General features: G+C 36.6%; 1 long non-coding RNA gene and 1 other non-coding gene across 2 annotated transcripts; both read right to left on the bottom strand.

The window, feature by feature from the left end:
- Positions 1-1508: 1508 nt before the first annotated feature.
- Positions 1509-23333, bottom strand: LOC131858644 (uncharacterized). Its single transcript, XR_009359008.1, has 2 exons — positions 22673-23333; positions 1509-2347 (listed from the first exon to the last, which is right to left on the bottom strand). It is a non-coding gene; the product is annotated as an uncharacterized LOC131858644 (long non-coding RNA).
- Positions 20518-20602, bottom strand: TRNAL-UAA (transfer RNA leucine (anticodon UAA)). The gene has a single exon. It is a non-coding gene; the product is annotated as a tRNA-Leu (tRNA).
- Positions 23334-24170: the final 837 nt, after the last annotated feature.

Raw genomic sequence — 24170 nt, 5'->3', positions numbered from 1 at the left:
GAAATAACTAGAGCAATATCAAAGAATAAAAAAATGGCATATGCAAGATTGGCTGTCTAATATGATGAGGTAAAACTTTCAGCACATTTTGTGTCTCATTAGCCATTCATAATGGAGCCCCTTTAGCTCATCGATTCAAAATGAGGAATTACATTTTTTAGCGTGTCAAATTATGATATTTTTTATTAGGAATTAATTTTATATACATTTTTAGTCAAACTTAGTGATCCATATTTCATGAGTTGTGGTTAACATGAACCCATCTCTCATGAGTATCTACTTGATAGTCATTACATTTAGGTGTTTTTTTTAATGATGAAGCATTATATCGTTTTAGATGGTTGCTTTACTGAATGCTACTCTATCTCAAGTACACTTACCATGAAGCTTTTCACAAGATGAAACTTGTTTAGCTTGTTATGTCACCTTTCAGAATGTTTTTTTCCAAGTTATGAACCATTAATTAAAGACCATCTTTAGTTTAGCCATTGACAATGATGTCTTTTCCATAATGTATCAAATTACGATGCTTTATTAGAATTCAATTGTGATTTTAATTCAAACTCATTGATCCATATTTTACAAATAGTAGTTAGAACATATTAATCTATCATAAACATAAATGATTCACATAACATTCATTACAGCTAGACAAATTCACATAAATGAAATAATAGAACTTCTCAATACAAACCCTAATAAAACCCATCCAATCGTTGCTTTCATTTTATTCCTTCCCAAAAATAGAGTTCAAAACACTCGTATTGGCATATTGTTGTCAAATGCATCGTAGCATTGCTTAGAAAAATCACCATATCCGAGTTTCTCTTCTTTGACAAATAAGTTAATGGAATTGGCTTGTGTGTTCGTCTCCATTAATTTATTCTTTTTGTTTGAACAAATAATAACTTGGCTTTCGTGAGACAAGGACTGCAAGCAGCGTAGTTCTTGCCAATGCTTGGAAGAATAGTTTTGGTTTTGTGGTAGATTAATAGGTTTGGTGGAAAGATGCCACCGATATAGTTTCCATAACCTCCAAAATGCCAAATTTGATTTAGATTCTGGCATTGTTGGATCAATGAAAAGTGCCAGATTTGATTTAGATTTAGATTCTGGCATTGTTGGATCAATGAAAAGTTTATTGTAATAAAACTAATTTTAGTTTCTAGCATTGCTGGACCAATCATCTGCATTTGATATAAAGGGCAAGGAATGAGCAACTTTACCTGAAAATTATGCAAATGCTGAAATAAACCTTACCAATCCAATCTCTGCTTCAACATATGAATTGTTCTTTGTTCTACTCTCAAAGAAAATACATTTCTTCGCTATATCACTGTATCTTGAGATATTAATTTCTTCGCTATATCACCATATCTTGAGATATTAAGTTCAATCCGGAGCTTATTTGATTGCTTTCTTTTTCTACAGCACAATGTTCATTTTTTTTCTAGAATTATTGGAAAATAAGAAGTTAGATTTTTTGGAATGGCTCATCATAACATTGATAAGTGCAAAGATATTGATTACTATATATAACACAATCAATAAATAGTGATTGTGATATAACAATATATGAGATTAGGCTCTACAATTCTTGATTTGTGTGGAATACATACAAGAAACGTGTTTTCCATGAAAGATGGAGATCTTGCCATTGGATTGTTGTAATTCAATGTTTAGTACTTGTGAATAATGATGGCAATGTACTTTCTGGTTATTAGTTCTGATGTCCCAACCACAACATACTTCTCTAGCATTCAGAATTTGGTAATCCTATTTATATGCAATGCACTTGGGAAAATTCATCTTACGTAATTTTGATGCATAGTTTTTCTCTGAAACGTAGATATGAGTTGTATATGGTGTATAATATTTGAGCAGAATTGGAAGTGTAACAATAACGGGACATCACAAAACCTACCCTAACTTTTTGCATGCACAGAGTGGCCTTACACCAGAATGAGATATATGAAATATGCTCTGTAATGTTACTGGTGCATTTGGGGGCATCATATGGCATGACTGCCTATGCCATCGCCCATAATGAGCTATGGTTCAGACATGAAATCAACATGGTGGGCATCTTCAATGGGAGAAGCGACAAAAATGGAACAAAAGTCTCAGGAGGCATCTTCTTTAGAAGCGATGAAAAAGTCAGATGGGATTTCAGAAGCAACCAAAATAATCCCTAAACTTGAATATCTTAGAGTCAGATGCAGATGCAGATAGTGTTTGAACAGTAAGGCAATCATACGTGAGTCATTGCTGAGTCAGAGCCGAGTCACGAGCCGAGTCAGCCGAGCCGAGTCAGAGCCAAGTCCGAGTCTGGGAACTTTGGGTTTACCTAATTCCAACAACACAAGAATCACCGAAGATCCCATGAAATTTACAAGATTAGACATTTCTTAATGAAAAGATTCAAAACCTTTCAAAGGCAGGGAAGATAATGTAACCATTGGGCTACCTGACTGCTTTGTTTTTTTCCTTGCTGTCTCATGCCTTTTTTTGGTTTGTACCTGTCCGTTTTGGAAAAATTCTATTTTTCATTTTTCCTTTCCTTATTAGGGGGTGGGTGGCACATTTTGTTTAGGTTTTGGTGTGGAAGTTTTTTTGTTTTTGGTTGAAGGTCTCTGATACGGAGTTTTGGGTTTGTAAACAATTTCTTGCTCAAATATGAATAAATAGCATGACTCAGTTTTCTGATATCCTCTTGTTTACAATTATGTGATATTCTGATTCTATAAATTTGAGTTATAGTCCATTTAGTTAATATTTTAATTGACTGGTGATGGGCAAAGCACCTTTGACTGTTTTCCTTATCGGAAACAGTGTTTTTCCTGGTTTTGTGACTATGAATTATTGAGCAGTTTGATCGAGAGACAAGGGCAGAGAAGACTTGAGGTACTCTCTGCATCAGATTTCAGCCAGGATAAGCAAACTGAAGTCTACAAAATTTTGACACCTAATTTTCCTTTTTCATTCCTGAAGGAGGCAGGAGGAGCAATAGTTGTTACATAATGACTAAATCTTACTCTAAGCTTTCCATCTAAGAGATCTTACAGCAGTCTTTTAACTGACACTTGCTTTCAATCACTTGAACCAAAACTGATGAAGTTAATTAGAGAAAAAGAGAAAGGCTTGTCTATCAGATATATTCAAAATGCCAGTGAGACTGCACACATTTGTTCGACTCTTCGAACAACAAGGTCTAAATTTCCAAGGGAAAAACCTTCACCCTCACCAGGTTCCCCGACTTAGCTTGCAGGCAACCTTAGCTAGAACAGTACTCCGAATACTCCTTATATACTTCAGAAATTTTTAGTTGATTAATGAATGCAAAATTGCTACATGAATTTAGCTCTGTTCTTGAATCAAACCTTCTGAATTGACAATTGGCTAACTGTAGCATAAATGACTTTCCCTTGAGGATGATAATGAATGCAAAATTCCTACACAAGTTTACCTCTGTTCTTGAATTAAACCTTCTGAATTGACAATTGGCTAACTGTAGCATAAATACTTTTCCCTTGAGGATGATATTTTTTTTTTCTTTGTTTAATCTAGATAGATCTCAAATTTTAGATCTACTTTAAGAGAGGTTTCACTAATTATTTCCCAAAGACTTCATAAGATTATCGATTATTGGGATTTAGTATAGTATTATAGAAACAATACATTGTAAAACCCAGATGACTTCAGTTCTAATAATCATACCTTGATAAATACTTATTCTTTTCGAAGTAGACATTTGAAGCACTTATTCGTTTCGAAGTAGACAATTGAAGCTGAGGAAATGCATGAATTGTGTGATTCTTTATGAAATAAGAATAGGTTTATTTTCCAGGATTTACTCACCTCATCATAAAGATATGGAAATGGATAATCAAAAATCTTAGCTTCCTCAGCCATAAAATCTGGATCATCCTGCATAAAAATAGGGGAAATCATGCTCTATAAGCTTTTGTACCAGGCAAGGCTTCTTTAACTATTTCTCAAGTTCTTTGGGAAATATGATCATACTTGAGGGTGAGTAACAATTAAATTGGATGAGATGGCTACAGTTGCAAGCCCTTTTTGCATGACAAACAATTCAATAATTCATTCACTAGATGGACACCCATAGACACATAAAGAAATATAATTGCATAGCACACATTTATGACCGGCTCTGGTCCAGTGCCAAGTGGTAAGATGGGTCAACAAAAGCCATGTTTCACACCCTAATATATATGAGTCCTTAGCTTTAAAGTGGTCCCTATATTAATGCGGACTGGTCTATGGGGAAGAGGAGTTAAATTTCAATGTTGTAGGCATTATTGTTCCATAAACGATAAACTTGAAGCTAATTTTTTAGGTTAATTTGATGTATTAAACAGTTTCATAGAATTTTTTTATTATAAAAGAAAAAAATTAAATAACCCTATATATTGTTCAAAGATTTGTACTATTTAGGTTTTGTTATGATAACTCGGTTTGTTTTAAACCCAACCCTACCAATCCACCAACAACAAAAATATTGTAAAATATAATGTGGCTGGTTTATTAGTTATTGAGAAATATTGTACTGTGAGGAAATTTGCAAGCGTAATGATAGGTATGCCAATTCCTTGTTAAACATCAAGCCAATTTGACTTGGTAAGAGAAAAAATTAAAAAACACAAGTACACCCAAACCTTCAAATGAAAAGGTAAGAAACAACATACTCGGTAATAATCATTGGCAAGGTTTACAATGTCTCGCTTCAAGTGAATAACAAAAGGACAGTGATTACATATGAACATCACCTGTATGTTGAATAACATCAACAATTAGATATCATAAACAGACTCAAATTTGATAAAAAGGTTAGAAACATACCAGTAGAGCAGGGTATGCTTCGAAATCTTCCAATGTCCACACCTTTCCAGTCAAAGGCTCTAGAAGTTGCAAAAACCTGCTAACTAATAAAAAAAAATCACGTCCCCTTTTCTTTCATTGCTTGTCCCAAACAATGAGTGAAAACTGCCTTGTCTAATTATAAACTCTGGCCCAAAACTATCACATGGCAGCAAGAAAACGATGTCCCAACCATGAGATAAGTGTGATTGAGAAACTATCCACTGTGCTTTAGCTCTGTGTTTTTGCTTTCATGCAACTGTTGCGGTACGCATGTGTAACTGGCAACACAGTAGTTGGGATGTATTACAAATCTATGCCCTTGAATGATTATCATTGTTCGAAAATTGGAATATGGGAAGACAAGTGCACTTGTATGAAAGATCCAACTCCATGTCTAAACTCTAAAGTATGCAAAATGTTGAAGCAGAGCCAAGGCACGTGGGATGTTAAACAAATGTTGAGTCTAGGTATGATGATGATTTTGTGAGAGAGGTTGCAAAACTTTTGCTTAAAAAGTGCGTTGAGCAACAACGAGAAAAGTTGGCAAATACTCCAAAGGGATATATACAGCAGACTCCACTACATCATGCTTCTAGCAGGGGTTACGCATAAACATGTCAAGTGCTTCTTCTCTTTGGAGCTAAACTAGATCTTCGAGATGAAGATGACATGATAGCCTTGCATGTTGCAGTTCAAAGGAATATGGATGATGTCATAAATGTATTTATGAAGCATCCACAAATTAGTGAGTTAGTTGATTTAAAAGACAAAATGGGAAAGAGCCCTTTAGATGTAGCAATTACTTAGACACCCACAAACACAAACAAAGAAAAGACAAGACCTCAGCTATGAATAAATAACACAAAAAATTACGGACAACAACACATGAGGGAAGAAAATAAAGAAAATGAGAAGTGGACCCAAAGGATAAAAAGAAGAAACAAGGCGAAAGAAGGCCAAAAGGGGGGGGAGAGAAACTAGAAGAAGGAAGAGAAGAGAATGAGAGGAGGAAACAAAGAGAGGGAAAATTCCAAAGGCTAAGGGGCTAAGAGAGGAAGAAGGGAAAGGAGGAGGACTATCTGAGCTTAGACAACAAGGGGTGCCAAGAAGCGCTAAGATTCTAGCCATCATCCCGATTGAGTTTGGTGGGATGATTGTAGATTTGAATAGCTTCCATGAGTTTTCTTTTGATATACTATGTGCATGGGAAACTCTATTCTAATATAGCCTTGAGCAGAGATTTAAAGAATGTGTTGTGTCAGCTGTGGATAGCTTTGTTCGACACATTCAGACCGATCTAAAGAGGTTTGCCTGGAAAACACAAGGTATGTAGGTTTTCTACTGTTCTGGCGACAAATAGGAAGAAATTTTTGAAGTGTTTGCTTTAAAGGCAAAAAAGATATTCTTGTTCTTTCTTGACCTGTTCTTATTTGTGATTTCTAGAATTCCAGAAATTTCTGTTTGTATTTGTTCACTGTAAGGTATATATTTAATTCTATCTCCCATCTGCTATTACTTATCTTGATACCCATTTAGGTCATTTTAATCTCATCCTTCAAGAAGTGTGAAATACTAATATAAACTAAACAGTCTTTCAAGAAACTCTTCCTCTGTAAAATTCTCATTGTGCCTCATTAGATCTTGTTTTCTTTTTTCTTTTTATTGGGCATCATTAGATCATGTTGATATGTTTTATCTGCTTCCTATTCTTTCCCCATAATAGAGGAGATTTTGATTTTGTTGTTGGCTATATCCATTGCGCAGAAAATCTTAAAATGTTGATAAAAATTAGAGGACTGTGAACTATGAAACATTACTTCCATCCAGCTACAGTGACATTCTTTTGTTGGAGTCTGAAAGAATTTATCAATCTCATGAGTAGCATGATGCTACCGACTATATGTATTTAGAGAGCTTTTCTGCAAATTAAGATGAGAAAGACTCAGATCTTCGGGGTTAGATCCTAAATTGAAAGATGGAAAAGAGTTTGTCCAAAGGAAGACAAAAATTTTATGACTCTAATATCCCTAAGAAAACAGGATGCTTTTTTCCATGGGGTACATGGATTCGAAAAAGCAGCAAAATGTGGGAGCATATGTCATCACGCTTCTGAAGCTTTACAAGCTCATTCTACAAACCCATTCTGATGGAGCCAAAGACCAGCGAAGTAAAGATAGTACTTCAAAAGGACTTCAAGACACAAGGGTAAAGGTGTTCCACTTCTACTGCTCATTAGTTTTATGATGTAGCGTATAGGTTAAAGTTTGATCATTCAAGCAAACTCCTAGATTGGCTTGTCCCTAAAGCACACGTTGCTATAGATCGACTCATGTAACCATATTATATTTTCAACGAAAATTTTTGCATTGTGTAACTTATTAGCTATAGACCATCTCGTTTCTGCTTATGCCCAGACCAAGCTTAGACTAGGTATTCACCCAGGAATAATGCTACAAATATATCGATTCATCGATTGTTTCACATTTATTGTTCTTAAAAATTAAAAAAAATAGTATTATACTTTTTATTTTATATATATTGTTAAACAAAAAATAGACTAAACAAAAAACTTTGGCTAGGCCAGAGTAAGTATGTTGGTACTATTCTGAGAAGATTTAATATGCAAGATTCTAGACCATTGAGTGTTCCTGTTACAATGGGAATAAAGCTTTCTAGTTCATAGTGTCCTTCATCCCCATTGGAGACGGAAGAGATGAGTCGAGTACCATACCAAAGTGCTGTTGGAAGTTTAATGTATGCTATGGTTTGTACAAGACCAGATATTGCCCAAGCAGTGGGAGTACTTTCCCGTTACATATCTAATCCAGGAAGAGCACATTGGGATGCAGTAAAAAGAGTTTTTACATACTTGCAGGGCACCTCAGAGTACTCTATATGTTTTCATGGAAGAGGAAACAAACATTCCTTGGATATTAGAGGCTTTGTGGATTTAGACTGGGCAAGTGATGTCGATAGAAGAAGATCCACTAGTGCATATGTGTTTACATTACTTGGTGGTGCAATTAGTTGGATGAGCAAGCGACAGCCTGTGGTCACTTTGTCCACTACAGAGGTAGAGTATATGGCACCTACTCATGCCTGCAAAGAAGCCATTTGGCTTAAGAGATTATGTTCAGATATAGAGTTTAAACAGGGTGCAGTGACAATTTATAGTGATAGTCAGAGTGTAATCTGCCTAGCGAAGAACCCGACTTTTCATGGCAGGACCAAACACATTGATGTACAATATCATTTTGTAAGAGATATGGTTCAGGATGGCAGGGTGAAGCTAGAGAATGTAGAAATTTTGGTGAATGTTGTTGATTCATTAACTAAGCCCGTGAGCACAGAGAAGTTCAGATGGTGCTCAGAGTCTATGGGCCTCTTGGCCCCTGACTGTTGAGTCCATGGTAATATGGATCCCCTGACTCTTACAAGGTATTCGAGAAGTGGAAGAATGTTGAGATACATGTGTCTCAACCTTGCAATTTTTGGTAAATTGTTCCAAATGTAGTTGGGAGGTTTCCCATGTGTCAGTGTCCTGGAAAAAGGTATAAGAGTTGTTAAAAGATGCCTTGTCCATAGTATAATATAGGAGGGCCATTTTGAGAGATTATATGACACATTTCATGTTGGTTATGAGGGTCAAAAATAGGGGATAAGAGTTTGGACGTGAGTAACTACTTTTATCCTGGTTTTCTTATCTTGGAAAAACAAATGTCAAGGGTGGGCAACACATGTCATGGAGGTTTTGCCCATTGTATTGTAAAACCACAAATGGTTTCCAGGTTGTAAAATTCCTATATAATGAGGGCTTGGAGAGGAGTTTGGATCATGGAGTATTGGTTTGCAAGGCTGGGTGCTAGAAGGATGCTAGTGAAGTCTCTCCGAGCTTGAGTTGAGGTGATGCTCTTGTAAGAAATTGTATTGCAAGCGTATTGTAATCTCTTGTTGATTTGTTAATATACTATGCAGGTTTTAGAGTGTGGGGTTTTTCATCCGTATGGGTTTTCCCCACAATAATCGTTGTGTTATGTGTTTGTTGTTTTATTTTTACTCTATGTGCTTCTTGTGATCTCTGTGATAGTTAAGTTGAAATTTGCAAAATCATCCTCTCAAGATTAGCGTAGGAAGAATTTCCGCACATCTTTGCTTCCTTACAAGAATGTTGAGATACATGTGTCTCAACCTTGCAATTTTTGGTAAATTCTTCCAAATGTAGTTGGGAGGATTCCCATGTGTCAGTGTCTTGGAAAAAGGTATAAGAGTTGTTAAAAGATGCCTTGTCCATAGTATAATGTAGGAGGGCCATTTTTAGAGATTATATGACAAATTTCATGTTTGTTATGAGGGTCAAAAATAGGGGATAAGAGTTTGGACGTGAGTAACTACTTTTAACCTAGTTTTCTTATCTTGGAAAAAGAAATGTCAAGGGTGGGCAACACATGTCATGGAGGTTTTGCCCATGGTATTGTAAAACCACAAATGGTTTCCAGGTTCTAAAATTCCTATATAATGAGGGCTTGCAGAGGAGTTTGGATCATGGATTTTTGGTTTGCAAGGCTGGGTGCTAGAAAGATGCTAGTGAAGTCTCTCCGAGCTTGAGTTGAGGTGATGCTCTTGTAAGAACTTGCATTGCAAGTGTATTGTAATCTCTTGTTGATTTGTTAATATACTATGCAGGTTTTAGAGTGTGGGGTTTTTCACCCGTATGGATTTTCCCCATGATAATCACTGTGTTATGTGTTTGTTGTTTTATTTTTACTCTATGTGATTCTTGTGATCTCTGTGATAGTTAAGTTTTAATTTGCAAAATCGTCCTCTCAAGATTAGCATAGGAAACATTTCCGCACACCTTTGCTTCCTTACAAGTGGTATCAGAGCCTAACCAGTTTTGGTTCTATTTGTTGGGTACAGGGTTTTTTGAGCTAATCAAGGTTTAAGTGGGAGCTTGTGTAGAGTATTTTATTTCTGTATTGCAGGATCGTAAAGATGGCAAGTATATCAGGGAGGATTTATGTAGAGATGTTTTCTGGCACAAACTTTGAAATGTGGAAGCTGAAGATGGAAGATCTGTTGATTGATCAAGATCTATGGGATGCAATCGATGAGAATAAGTCGAGGCCCGCAGATCTGACTTTAGCTACACAATATGATGTAATGGATAGAAAAGTTAAAGGTCTCATAAGATTGTGCCTTGCAGACTCAATTTTGATTAATGTCCATGAAGAATCTACTGCGAAGAAGCTTTGGAAGAAGCTAAGTGAGATCTACCAAACAAAATCACTTGTGAATAAAATTTTCTTGAGGAAGAAGTTGCATTCCTTGAGAATGGAAGAAGGTGGACGAATTTCAGAGTATCTAGAAAGTTTTAATATGTTGGTGACTCAGTCGACCTCAGTTGGGGTACCAATGGATGAAGAAGAAAGGTGCCAAATCTTGCTATGTTCGTTGCCAGACTCATGGGATAGCCTTGTGATGGCAATAGGGAGCACTGCAGTTGTCTTAAAGATGGAGGATGTTGTTGGTTCTCTACTTTCTGAGGAGATGAGAAGGAAGGTTTCTCTGAATGGCAAAGAGGCTTTTAGTGTTCGAGGAAGACCAAAAGAAAGAGGCAAGAATGAAAAGAAGAATGGCCATTCTAAGTCCAAGAATAAGGGGAGATCAAAATCTCTTGGTAAGTCCAAGGTAATTTGCTAGAATTGTGGAAAGCCCAGACATTTCTGAAAGGACTGTAAAGAAGAAAAGAAGAAAAAGAAGAAGAAGCAAGATTCTGATTTTGAGTCCGAGAAGAAAGATGGAGATGCTTTTATTGCAGCCTTGGCCACTCGTGCAGGTGACAATGCATGGTTGATAGACTCAGGTGCATCTTTCCACATGACTCCTATTAGAAACTGGTTTAGTAAGTATGAAAAGTTTGATGGTGGTAAGGTGTATTTGCATGATAACTCCTTTCTTGATATTGTTGGTCGTGGAAGTGTTCATGTTAAATTTTCTGATGGTAGAATTAGAAGATTTGATGGTGTCTTGCATATCCCGGGACTAGCAAGAAATTTGTTATCTGTCAGCAAACTAATAGATGTAGGTGTGCATGTACAGTTTTCTAAAGTGGGTGTGAAAATGGTGAGAGGTGCTATGGTAATAGCAAGAGGAAGAAGAATGGGTACATTATACCAGCTTGATGCATGCATTGCTGAGTGCAATAGAACTTCTGATAAGACTGCAATAAAGACTATGTTGGAAAAGGAGAGGGTGTCTCTTTTAGCAAATGGTCATGGTTTTTGGGTACCCAAGGGTGCTCTGTCTACTGAATCAAAGTTGCCTGCAGAGAAGACAATGTTGTGGCACCTGAGACTCAGTCACATAGGTGAGAAGGGTCTATGAACTTTGAAAAATAAGAACCTTGTTAATGGGTTGAATGATTGCAATCTTGAATTTGATTTTTGTGAGCATTGTATTTATGGAAAACTAAACCGTATTCAGTTTTACTCCAGTTCTTATAAGTCTTCAAGTGTTTTGGATCTAATCCATTCAGATGTATTTGGTCTAGTTGATGTTTCTTCTATTGGTAAATCAGTTTATAATGTTTCTTTCATTGATGATTTCAGTAGAAGAACATAGGTTTATTTTCTTAGGAGTAAATCTGAAGTTTTCAGTTGTTTCAAAGAATTTAAAGCAACAGTTGAGTTGCAGACAGGAAAGAAGATAAAATGTTTAAGGACAGATAATGGTGGTGAATATTGCTCCAATGATTTTGACACATTTTGTAAAGATTGTGGTATTAAGAGACAGAAGACAACTCCATATTCTCCACAACAGAATGGAGTTGCAGAAAGAATGAACAGGACCTTGATGGAGAAGGCTAGGAGTATGCTAAGTGGTGCTAGTCTAGAACAAAAGTTCTAGGTTGAAGCTGTAGCCACCGCCTGCTACCTGATAAACAGGTCTCCTACATCAGCTCTTGTTGATAAAACGCCAATGCAAGCATGGTCAGGCCACAAGCCTTCACTTAGTCATTTGAGAGTTTTTGGTTGTGAGGCATATGCTCATGTGCCAAAGGAGAAGCAGACAAAATTGGATAACAAAGCTATTAAATGTATATTCATTGTATATAGTTATAGTGTGAAAGGATACAAGCTTTGGGATCCTGTTGCACAAAAGGTATTTTATCCCAGAAGTGTTATTTTTAGAGAAACTAAGTCTTCTTCTATTACAGTGCAGCCAGAACAAAAGGAAGAAAAGAAAGATGTGATTCAATTGCCTACTACACCTGAAAAAGTTGAATCAAGGCCCGTAGAAAGACAGGAAGTTGATGAGATCTCTATGAGTTTTGAATCATCAGAGAAAGAAGAAGAACCTGAACATGAACTTGTTCGAAGGTCTACTAGACAAAGAAAACCACCTAAAAGGTATGGATATTCTCCTGATGATTGGAGATGCATATTTTCTTTGAATGCTAATATTGATGAAACGAAATCTATAGAAGAGGCTCTCGGTATGAATGATTCAGAGTCCTGGAAAATTGCCATGGATGAAGAGATGGCAGCTCTTAAGAAAAATGGCACATGGGACCTTGTATCATTGCCTGAAGGACGAAAGCCTATTGGTTGCAAATGGGTGTTCAAAAGGAAGATAGGTTCAGATGGAAGTATAGAGAAGTACAAAGCACGTTTGGTTACAAAAGGTTATTCCCAAGTTGAGGGAGTAGATTATGGTGAGATTTTTTCTCCTGTAGCCAAAATGACATCCATTCATTCCTTAGTTTCTATTGCAGCACCTTATGATCTAGAGGTCGAACAAATGGATGTAAAAACTACTTTCCTTCATGGAGATTTGGAGGAAGAAATTTATATGGCACAGCCAAAGAACTATGTGATAAAGGTAAAAGTAATTTGGTTTGTAAGTTGAAGAAATCCTTGTATGGTTTAAAACAGAGTCTTAGGATGTGGTACCAGAAGTTTGATACATATGTATTGAGTTTGGGATTTGTGCGATCTAAATTTGATCACTGTATATATTTGAAATCTGATGGTGATCATTTTCTAGTTATTGCCTTATATGTTGATGACATGTTGTTTATTGGGAAAGGAAAACGTTTGATTGCAGAATTAAAACCTCAACTCTCAGCAAAATTTGATATGAAAGATCTTGGTGTAGCAAGAAACATTCTGGGAATGGAGATTGTAAGAGATAAACAAAACAAAAAACTTTGGCTAGGCCAAAGTAAGTATGTTGGTACTATTCTGAGAAGATTTAATATGCAAGATTCTAGACCATTGAGTATTCCTGTTACAATGGGAACAAAGCTTTCTAGTTCATAGTGTCCTTCATCCCCATTAGAGATGGAATAGATGAGTCGAGTACCATACCAAAGTGTTGTTGGAAGTTTAATGTATGCTATAGTTTGTACAAGACTAGATATTGCCCAAGCAGTGGGAGTACTTTCCTGTTACATGTCTAATCCAGGAAGAGCACATTGGGATACAGTAAAAAGAGTTTTTACATAATTGCAGGGTACCTCAGAGTACTCTATATGTTTTCATGGAAGAGGAAATGAACATTCCTTGGATATTAGAGGCTTTGTGGATTTAGACTGGGCAAGTGATGTTGATAGAAGAAGATCCACCAGTGCATATGTGTTTACATTATTTGGTGGTGCAATTAGTTGGATGTGTAAGCGACAAGCTATGGTCACTTTGTCCACTACAGAGGCAGAGTATATGGTAGGTATTCATGACTGCAAAGAAGCCATTTGGCTTAAGAGATTATGTTTAGATATAGAGTTTAAACAGGGTGCAGTGGCAATTTATAGTGACAGTCAGAGTGCAATCTGCCTAGCGAAGAACTCGACTTTTCATGCCAGGACCAAACACATAAATTAACAATATCATTTTGTGAGAGATATGGTTGAGGATGGCAGAGTGAAGCTGGAGAAGGTAGAAACTTTGGTGAATGTTGCTGATTCATTAACTAAGGCCGTGAGCACAGAGAAGTTCAAATGGTGTTCGGAGTCTATGGGCCTCTTGGCCCCTGATGATTGAGTCCATGGTAATATGGATCCCCTGACTCTTGCAAGGTATTCGACAAGTGGGAGAATTTTGAGATACATGTGTCTCAACCTTGCAATTTTTGGTAAATTGTTCCAAATGTAGTTGGGAGGTTTCCCATGTGTCGGTGTCTTGGAAAAAGGTATAATAGTTGTTAAAAGATGCCTTGTCCATAGTATAATATAGGAGGGCCATTTTTAGAGATTATATGACACATTTCATGTTGGTTATGAGGGTCAAAATTAGGGGATAAGAGTTTGGACGTGAGTAACTACTTTTAACCTGGTTTTCTTATCTTGGAAAAACAAATGTGAAGGGTGGGCAACACATGTCATGGAGGTTTTGCCCATGGTATTGTAAAACCACAAATGTTTTCCAGGTTGTAAAATTCGTATATAATGAGGGCTTGGAGAGGAGTTTGGATCATGGAGTTTTGGTTTGCAAGGCTGCGTGTTAGAAGGATGCTAGTGAAGTCTCTCCAAGCTTGAGTTGAGGTGATCCTCTTGTAAGAACTTGCATTGCAAGTGTATTGTAATCTCTTGTTGATTTGTTAATATACTATGCGGGTTTTAGAGTGTGGGGTTTTTCACTCGTATGGGTTTTCCCCATGATAATCACTGTGTTATGTGTTTGTTGTTTTATTTTTACTCTATGTGCTTCTTGTGATCTCTGTGATAGTTAAGTTGAAATTTGCAAAATCGTCCTCTCAAGATTACCATAGGAAGCGTTTCCGCACACCTTTGCTTCCTTACAAGAATGTTGAGATACACGTGTCTCAACCTTGCAATTTTTGGTAAATTGTTCCAAATGTAGTTGGGATGTTTCCCATGTGTCGGTGTCTTGGAAAAAGGTATAAGAGTTGTTAAAAGATGCCTTGTCCATAGTATAATATAGGAGGGCCATTTTTAGAGATTATATGACACATTTCATGTTGGTTATGAGGGTCAAAAATAGGGGATAAGAGTTTGGACGTGAGTAACTACTTTTAACTTGGTTTTCTTATCTTGGAAAAACAAATGTCAAGGGTGGGCAACACATGTCATGGAGGTTTTGCCCATGGTATTGTAAAACCACAAATGGTTTCCAGGTTGTAAAATTCGTATATAATGAGGGCTTGGAGAGGAGTTTGGATCATGGAGTTTTGGTTTGCAAGGCTGGGTGCTAGAAGGATGCTAGTGAAGTCTCTCCAAGCTTGAGTTGAGGTGATTCTCTTGTAAGAACTTGCATTGCAAATGTATTGTAATCTCTTGTTGATTTGTTAATATACTATGCAGGTTTTACATTGTGGGGTTTTTCACCCGTATGGGTTTTCCCCACAATAATCGATGTGTTATGTGTTTGTTGTTTTATTTTTACTCTATGTGCTTCTTGTGATCTTTGTGATAGTTAAGTTGAAATTTGTAAAATCGTCCTCTCAAGATTAGCGTAGGAAGCATTTCCGTACACCTTTGCTTCCTTACAAGTGGTATCAGAGCCTGGCCAGTTTTGGTTCTATTTGTTGTGTATAGGGTTTTTTGAGCTAATCAAGGTTTGAGTGGGAGCTTATGCAGAGTATTTCATTTCTGTATTGCAGGATCATAATGATGGCAAGTATATCAGTGAGGATTGATGTACAGAAGTTTTCCGACACAAACGTTGAAATGTGGAAGCTGAAGATGGAAGATGTGTTGATTGATCGAGATCTATTTGATGTAGTCGATGAGAATAAGTCAAGGCCCGCATATCCAACTTTAGCTGCACAATATGATGTAATGGATAGAAAAGCTAAAGGTCTCATAAGATTGTGCCTTGTAGACTTAATTTTGATTAATGACCACGAAGAATATATTGCGAAGAAGCTTTGGAAGAAGCTAAGTGAGATCTACTAAGCAAAATCACTTGTGAATAAAATTTTCTTGAGGAAGAAGTTGCATTCCTTGAGAATGGAAGAAGGTGGATGAATTTCAGAGTATCTGGAAAGTTTTAATATGTTGGTGACTTAGTTGACCTCAGTTGGGGTACCAATGGATGAAGAAGAAAGGTGCCAAATCTTGCTATGTTTGTTGCCAGACTCATGGGATAGCCTTGTGATGGCAATAGGGAATACTACAGTTGTCTTGAAGATGCAAGATGTTGTTTGTTTCTCTACTTTCTGAGGAGATGAGAAGGAAGGTTTCTCTAAATGCCAAACAAGCTTTGAGGGTTCGAGGAAGACCAAAAGAAAGATGCAAGAATGAAAAGCAGAATGGCCGTTCTAAGTCCAAGAATAAGGGGAGATCAAAATCTCCTAGTAAGTCCAAGGTAATTTGCTGGAACTGTGGAAAGCCTGAACATTTCCGAAAGGACTATAAAGAAGAAAAGAAGAAAAAGAAGAAGAAGCAAGATTCTGATTCTAAGTCTGAGAAGGAAGATGGAGATGCTTTTATTGCAGCCTTGGCCACTCGTGCAGGTGACAATGCATGGTTGATAGACTCAGGTGCATCTTTACACATGACTCTTATTAGAAACTGGTTTAGTAAGTATGAAAGGTTTGATGGTGGTAAGGTGCATTTGGGTGATAACTCCTTTCTTGATATTGTTGGTCGTTGAAGTGTTCATGTTAAATTTTTTGATGGTAGAACTAGAAGATTTGATGGTGTCTTGCATATCTGGGGACTAGCAAGAAATTTGTTATCTGTCAGCAAACTAATAGATGGAGGTGTGCATGTACAGTTTTCTGAAGCAAGTGTGAAAATGGTGAGAGGTGCTAGGGTAATAGAAAGAGGAAGCAGAATGGGTACATTATACCAGCTTGATGCATGCACTGTTGAGTGCAATAACACTTTTGATAAGACTGCGATAAAGACTATGTTGGAAAAGGAGAGGGTGTCTCTTTCAGTAGATGGTCATGATTTTTGGGTACCCAAGGGTGCTCTGTCTACCGAATCAAAATTGCCTACAGAGAAGACAATGTTGTGGCACCCGAGACTCGGTCACATAAGTGAGAAGGGTCTACGAACTTTGAAAAATAAGAACCTTGTTAATGGGTTGAATGATTGCAATCTTGAATTTGACTTTTGTGAGCATTGTATTTATGGAAAACAAAACTGCATTTAGTTTTCCTCTAGTTCTTATAAGTCTTCAAGTGTTTTGGATCTAATCCATTTGGATGTATTTGGTCTAGTTGATGTTTCTTCTATTTGTAAAGCAGTTTATTACGTTTCTTTCATTGATGATTTTAGTAGAAGAGCATCGGTTTATTTTCTTAAGAGTAAAGCTAAAGTTTTCAGTCGTTTCAAAGAATTTAGAGCAATGGCTGAGTTGCGGACTGGATTGAAGATAAAATGTTTAAGGACAGATAATGGTGGTGAATATTGCTCTAATGATTTTGACACATTTTGTAAATATTGTGGTATTAAGAGACAGAAGACAACTCTGCATTCTCCACAATAGAATGGATTTGCAAAAAGAATGAACAGGACCTTGATGGAGAAGGCTAGGAGTATGCTGAGTGGTGCTGGTCTAGAACAAAAGTTCTAGGTTGAAGCTGTAGCCACTACCTGCTACCTGATAAACAGGTCTCCTACATCAGCTTTTGTTGATAAAACACCAATGGAAGCATGGTCGGGCCACAAGCCTTCACTTAGTCATCTGAGAATTTTTGGTTGTGAGGCATATGCTCATGTGCCAAAGGATAAGCGGACAAAATTGGATAACAAAGCTATTAAATGTATATTCATTGGATAAAGTTATAGTGTGAAAGGATACAAGCTTTGGGATCCTGTTGCACAAAAGGTAATTTATTCCAGAATTGTTATTTTTAGAGAAACTAAGTCTTCTTCTATTACAGTGCAACCAGAACAAAAGGAAGAAAAGAAAGATGTGATTCAACTTCCTACTACACCTGAAAAAGTTGAATCAAGGCCCGAAGAAAGATAGGAAGTTGATGAGAGCTCTACGAGTTCTGAATCATTAGAGGAAGAAGAAGAACCTGAAAATGAACTTGTTCGAAGGTCTACTAGACAAAGAAAACCACCTAAAAGGTATGGATATTCTCCTGATGATTGGAGATGCATATTTGCTTTGAATGCTAATATTGATGAACCGAAATCTATAGAAGAGGCTCTTGGTATGAATGATTCAGAGTCCTGGAAAATTGCCATGGATGAAGAGATGGCAGCTCTTAAGAAGAATGACACATGGGACCTTGTACCATTTCTCTAAGGACGAAAGCTTGTTGGTTGCAAATGGGTGTTCAAAAGGAAGATAGGTTCAGATGGAAGTATAGAGAAGTACAAAGCACGTTTGGTTGCAAAAGGTTACTCCCAGGTTGAGGGAGTAGATTATGGTGAGACTTTTTCTCCTATAGCCAAAATGACATCCATTCGTTTCTTACTTTCTCTTGCAGTAGCTTATGATCTAGAGGTCGAACAAATGGATGTAAAAACTACTTTCCTTCATGGAGATTTGGAGGAAGAAATTTATATGACACAACCAGAGAACTATGTAGTAAAAGGTAAAAGTAATTTGGTTTGTAAGTTGAAGAAATCCTTGTATGGTTTAAAACAGAGTCCTAGGATGTGGTACCAGAAGTTTGATACATATGTAATGAGTTTGGGGTTTGTGCAGTCTAAATCTGATCACTGTATATATTTCAAATCTGATGGTGATCATTTTCCGGTTATTGCCTTGTATGTTGATGACATGTTGTTTATTGGGAAAGGAAAAGGTTTGATTGCAGAATTAAAATCTCAACTCTCGGCAAAATTTAATATGAAAGATCTTGGTGCAGCAAGACACATTCTGGGAATGGAGATTGTAAGAGATAGACAAAACAAAAAACTTTGGCTAGGCCAGAGTAAGTATGTTTGTACTATTCTGAGAAGATTTAATATGCAAGATTCTAGACCATTGAGTGTTCTTGTTACAATGGGAACAAAGCTTTCTAGTTAATAGTGTCCTTCATCCCCATTGGAGATGGAAGAGATGAGTTGAGTACCATACCAAAGTGCTGTTGGATGTTTAATGTATGCTATGGTTTGTACAAGACTAGATATTGCCCAAGCAGTGGGAGTACTTTCCCGTTACAAGTCTAATCCAAGAAGAGCACATTGGGATGCAGTAAAAATAGTTTTTACATACTTTCAGGCTACCTCAGAGTACTCTATATGTTTTCATGGAAGAGGAAATGAACATTCCTTCGATATTAGAGGCTTTGTGGATTCAGACTGGGTAGGTTATGTTGATAGAAGAAGATCCACCAGTGCATATGTGTTTACATTATTTGGTGGTGCAATTAGTTGGATGAGTAAGCGACAAGCTGTGGTCACTTTGTCCACTATAGAGGCAGAGTATATGGCACCACTCATGCCTGCAAAGAAGCCATTTGGCTTAAGAGATTATGTTCAGATATAGAGTTTAAACAGGGCACAGTGACAATTTATAGTGACAGTCAGAGTGCAATCTGCCTAGGGAAGAACCCAACTTTTCATGCCAGGAGCAAACACATTGATGTACAATATCATTTTGTGAGAGATATGGTTGAGGATGGCAGGGTGAAGCTGGAGAAGGTAGAAACTTTGGCGAATGTTGTTGATTCATTAACTAAGCCTGTGAGAACAAAGAAGTTCAGATGGTGTTCAGAGTCTATGGGCCTCTTGGCCCCTGACTGTTGAGTCCATGGTAATATGGATCCCTTGACTCTTGCAAGGTATTCAACAAGTGGTAGAATGTTGAGATACATGTGTCTCAACCTTACAATTTTTGGTAAATTGTTCCAAATGTAGTTGGGAGGTTTCCCATGTGTTGTTGTCTTGGAAGAAGGTATAAGAGTTGTTAAAAGATGCCTTGTCCATAGTATAATATAGGAGGTCCATTTTTAGAGATTATATGACACATTTCATGTTGGTTAGGAGGGTCAAAAATAGGGGATAAGAGTTTGGACGTGAGTAACTACTTTTAACCTGGTTTTCTTATCTTGGAAAAACAAATGTGAAGGGTGGGCAACACATGTCATGGAGGTTTTGCCCATGGTATTGTAAAACCCCAAATGGTTTCCAGGTTGTAAAATTCCTATATAATGAGGGCTTGTAGAGGAGTTTGGATCATGGAGTTTTGGTTTGCAAGGATGGGTGCTAGAAGGATGCTAGTGAAGTCTCTCTAAGATTGAGTTGAGGTGATGCTTTTGTAAGAACTTGCATTGCAAGTGTATTGTAATCTCTTGTTGATTTGTTAATATACTATGCAGGTTTTAGAGTGTGGGGTTTTTCACCCGTATGGGTTTTCCCCATGATAATCACTGTGTTATGTGTTTGTTGTTTTATTTTTACTCTATGTTCTTCTTGTGATCTCTATGATAGTTAAGTTGAAATTTGCAAAATCGTCCTCTCAAGATTAGCGTAGGAAGCATTTCCGCACACCTTTGCTTCCTTACAAAAAAAAGGAAACCACTCTCAACAAGCGCTTGTCAAAAAATGAAACCACTCTCAGGAAGCAGATATCAAATTTGGATTATGCATCTCTAAGTTGTCTGTAAAGAAAGTCAGGGTCATTCTGAGAATTTATACATTACCCTTCAATATGATTCTACTTTACTTACTTTCAGAGATAGTCCAGAGCTAGTCAAAACAAATGTCAGAAGTGGGATTTGAACCCACGCCCTCATTAGAGGACCAGAACTTAAGTCTGGCACCTTAGACCACTTGGCCATCCTGAACTTGCATGATAATATTCGAACTTAAATATTGTTTTAGTATATCTCAACTCTATGTTATTTTCTCATTGCTATATTTTAATGGTGAAAACAGTATACTCATGTTCATTTTTCGTAAGTTTTAGTTCATTGACCAAGGTTGTTTTTAATGTTTAAGTTGTTATGGATAGACTCCTACAACCATATTATATTTCCAAAGAAAATTATGCATTGTGTAACTCATTAGCTACAGATTATGTCATTTCTGCCCATTCTCAGATGAGACCTAACGCTAGGTATCGACCCAATACTTGTATGGATCAGATCTATGCCCTTGAGTAACGGAGAGAAGAATTTTGCTTTAATAGTTAAAAAAGAATCCCCCAACAAATAAGGCTATTGTTTTTCGGAATGAAATCAGTATCTTATCTTGATCATTATCTTCTGGAATTAAATTCATAACACTCAAATCTACACTAATTTTTCAACCATGGTGCTTTGAGCAAGCTAAACAATTGCTGCCCCTAGCAGATATTAGATTTGGTTAGAAACAATATCACATTTAAGATATGACAAACTCATATAAATTCAACAAATAATTAGTTTAATAGTAGTTCTCAAAGTAGTGCTTAAAATAAAACATCTTATAAATATTATCATTATCATTGCAACATATATAATAGCATCATAGCAAACATATTTGTGCTTATATATCTAGTAAGGGACATTACAGAAACCCTCAAAAGTCCAAAGAAACATAATGAAAGATTGGAAACAATAGCAAATGACTATCTTAAAGAGCAGCAATCAAGAGGCATGTTACAATGCATTGTAAAGAGAAATGACATATAGGATTAGTTCAAGGGCGTTGAAAGATAAAATTTGCTTAATCATCAATAAAAAATATAGTTGAGACTTTAAACATATCATTCACAGCCAAGAATCTTCATGATAGTTGTTAATAGCGAAGGCATAAAGGAAACTAGAGTCAAGGGGTCACTGTCAAACCAAACCAGTAAAAATTAATGTAAGATAGTCACCATCAAAATGCAGTCAAGAGGTTAGGGTTCCAAAATGTTGGCAACATCTCCAAATGATACTAGCACCATTCTAGAAACCAAGATACACTGAAGACAAGGACAGTGATAGAGCCAACCTTATAGCCTACAGAAAAGACTAATGCATAGATGAGAAGGTTGTGTTCCACTGTCATAGCCTAGACATAGCATCTCACACAAAAGATCACTGAAAATCAGTCTTGACAAGGCTCTTTTCATTCCCATGGTCAAGGTGAGTAAGGAGTACAAATATGCAACATTGCAGAGATAGTGAGGGTTTCATGTGATAGTTTATAGTCAACAAACCATGAAAACACATAGGTGTCCATGTCAAAGACCAATGACAATTCAAGACTGCAAAGACTTATGGCATCTTAATAAAGATTTTATTTTGTTCCATGTTGCTTAATACCAAACAAATCAAGCAAATATAGACATACCGTGTCTTGATAGTCATGTATCAATCATCTTTCCAGCTCATCGCAATTTATTGTGGCATAGTCTTACCAAAAGCTGTATGCTAATTTAATCTGGTTTGGTTTATCATGCTTTGGCAATTTGTCTTGGCACCTTGAGAAAACACAGGTTCTTCTGGTTTCAGCACTTGTAAAAATTATGTAAATCAGACAACCTTGAAATTAATGTTTTGAAACCTACAAAAGAGGTGAGAAGCTGTCTTTTGGCAAAACTGGGTGTTGAAAGCCAGAGAGGCCCAAACCCTAAACCAAATTTAGGGGATAGTTTTCAAAACTAATTACGCGTGCCCTAGTCATGGCAGGGTTTTGAAGAAAATTGATGCATCATTGTAATTTTGAAATCTAAAGCATAGAGTACTTTCGAATCTAATCAAATTTACTTTTGAAAATCAGAAGATCCAAATCTCACCAAATTTACTTTTGCAAAATAGAAAATCCAAATTTACCAACAGGGTTCCAAATTTTTAAAATTTACAACTGTCATTTCAAGATCTAAAATTACTCAATAAGTTTTTTGGTGAACAAGACCCAATAGTATGCAGCAAAAGTGGAACACCATACCTTGATTATGCTCTGCAAAAAAATTGAAGATGATTTATGTCGTATTCTTTTGTTGCGTTGCAAATCCTCTAGGTGATTTTTGCCATCTTGTACTTTTGCACATAAATTTGCTTCCGAGGCGGTTAGGGTTAAAATTTGCAAACATAGATGTCTGGTGGGCAACCCAATATCTGCCACCTTCTTGATCGTCGAGGGAGGATGGGGGGAGTTGTATGCAAGATGTCAAAACCCTATCAAGCAAATATGAAAGATGTCAAAGTACTGTCGAAGCATGTGGATTATTAACGGATTTCATTTGATCCTTGAAAACCCCATATCCCTGCAACGCACTATCTGTCAAAGTTCTATTTTGGCATCCCTTGCACCTTCCTCTGGAGTCATGCATTCTCTCCTGCTAAGAACTGCGTGAACCCCTGCAAACCCTCGACAACACCAGTAGTTAAACGCCACAAAATTTGTCAAGAATATTTTGCTTAACTAATATGCAAGTTTAACGGTTTGAACATTAGCAAATGCAAAAATATTTGAAAATAATGATTTTTGATTGGTGCATTGGCATTGCATTAATCACTAGTTAATGAAAGAGGCCTCTGCTATAGTCCCTGTGGGCTGAAACTAACAAGTCAAACCATATTGTTCAACTTGGTCTCCTTTACTTTGTCCAGCCCACCACTAATATTTTGAAAAGAAACTAAAATATTATTGGTTGAGCTTTCCCTTGAACTTGTCTTATATTTGTCAAACCTGTTGAATTGAACTGGCATGGGGACGTCTACTTCATGCAACACAATACCTATTAAAAGTATTATCTGAAAAAATATTGGCTGATCTTGTCTCTCGACATGCTTGCAATTCCTACTATAATGAGAAAAAACAAAGACGGGCAAAATCTACGGAGCCCCACAATGAATAGTAAGTGTAAAAAAACTCTTAAACATCCACTAGATGTCTATAACGAATTTTCAGCTCAATTAATTATTGTCTCATTGAAATAACAATGTTGTGTAGGCATGCAAAAACTAAAAGTAAAATGGAGATTTATTAGATGTTAAATAAGGGAGACAACTAAGACTATTTTATTGAAAATCTCAAGGAAGGTATTAGATCAATTGTTTATATTCATGTTTGAGGATTACACTATTTTCTATATGGTTGAGTTAATGAAAGAGCATCTTAGGTCAATGAAGACATTATATTTAAATTAGAGAATTGTTTCCAAATTCTTAGGGTTGAAGTATTTATTATATGTGGATCAAAGATGCATGTCATATATGAATGAAAGTGAAAGGTATAAATCTGGACATGTGTTTTAAGCATGGAGTAAAGGAGAATAGATTGTGTAAGTGGGACACGTGTATAGAGGAATTACACATTGAGATGAAAACACATAGAATATACTAACTAATAATGTAGACATAAGCTATTTTATAATGAAGGGGAAGGGTGAACAAAGCGTAAGAATAAACCAACATAAGTTGTAAATAGATATAACTAGAAC

The sequence above is a fragment of the Cryptomeria japonica genome, chromosome 9 (genome assembly GCF_030272615.1).
Source record: "Cryptomeria japonica chromosome 9, Sugi_1.0, whole genome shotgun sequence".
In the NCBI taxonomy this organism is placed as follows: domain Eukaryota; kingdom Viridiplantae; phylum Streptophyta; class Pinopsida; order Cupressales; family Cupressaceae; genus Cryptomeria; species Cryptomeria japonica.
The sequence above is the reverse complement of the archived record's forward strand: the minus strand, read 5'-3'. Positions and strand labels throughout refer to the sequence as shown.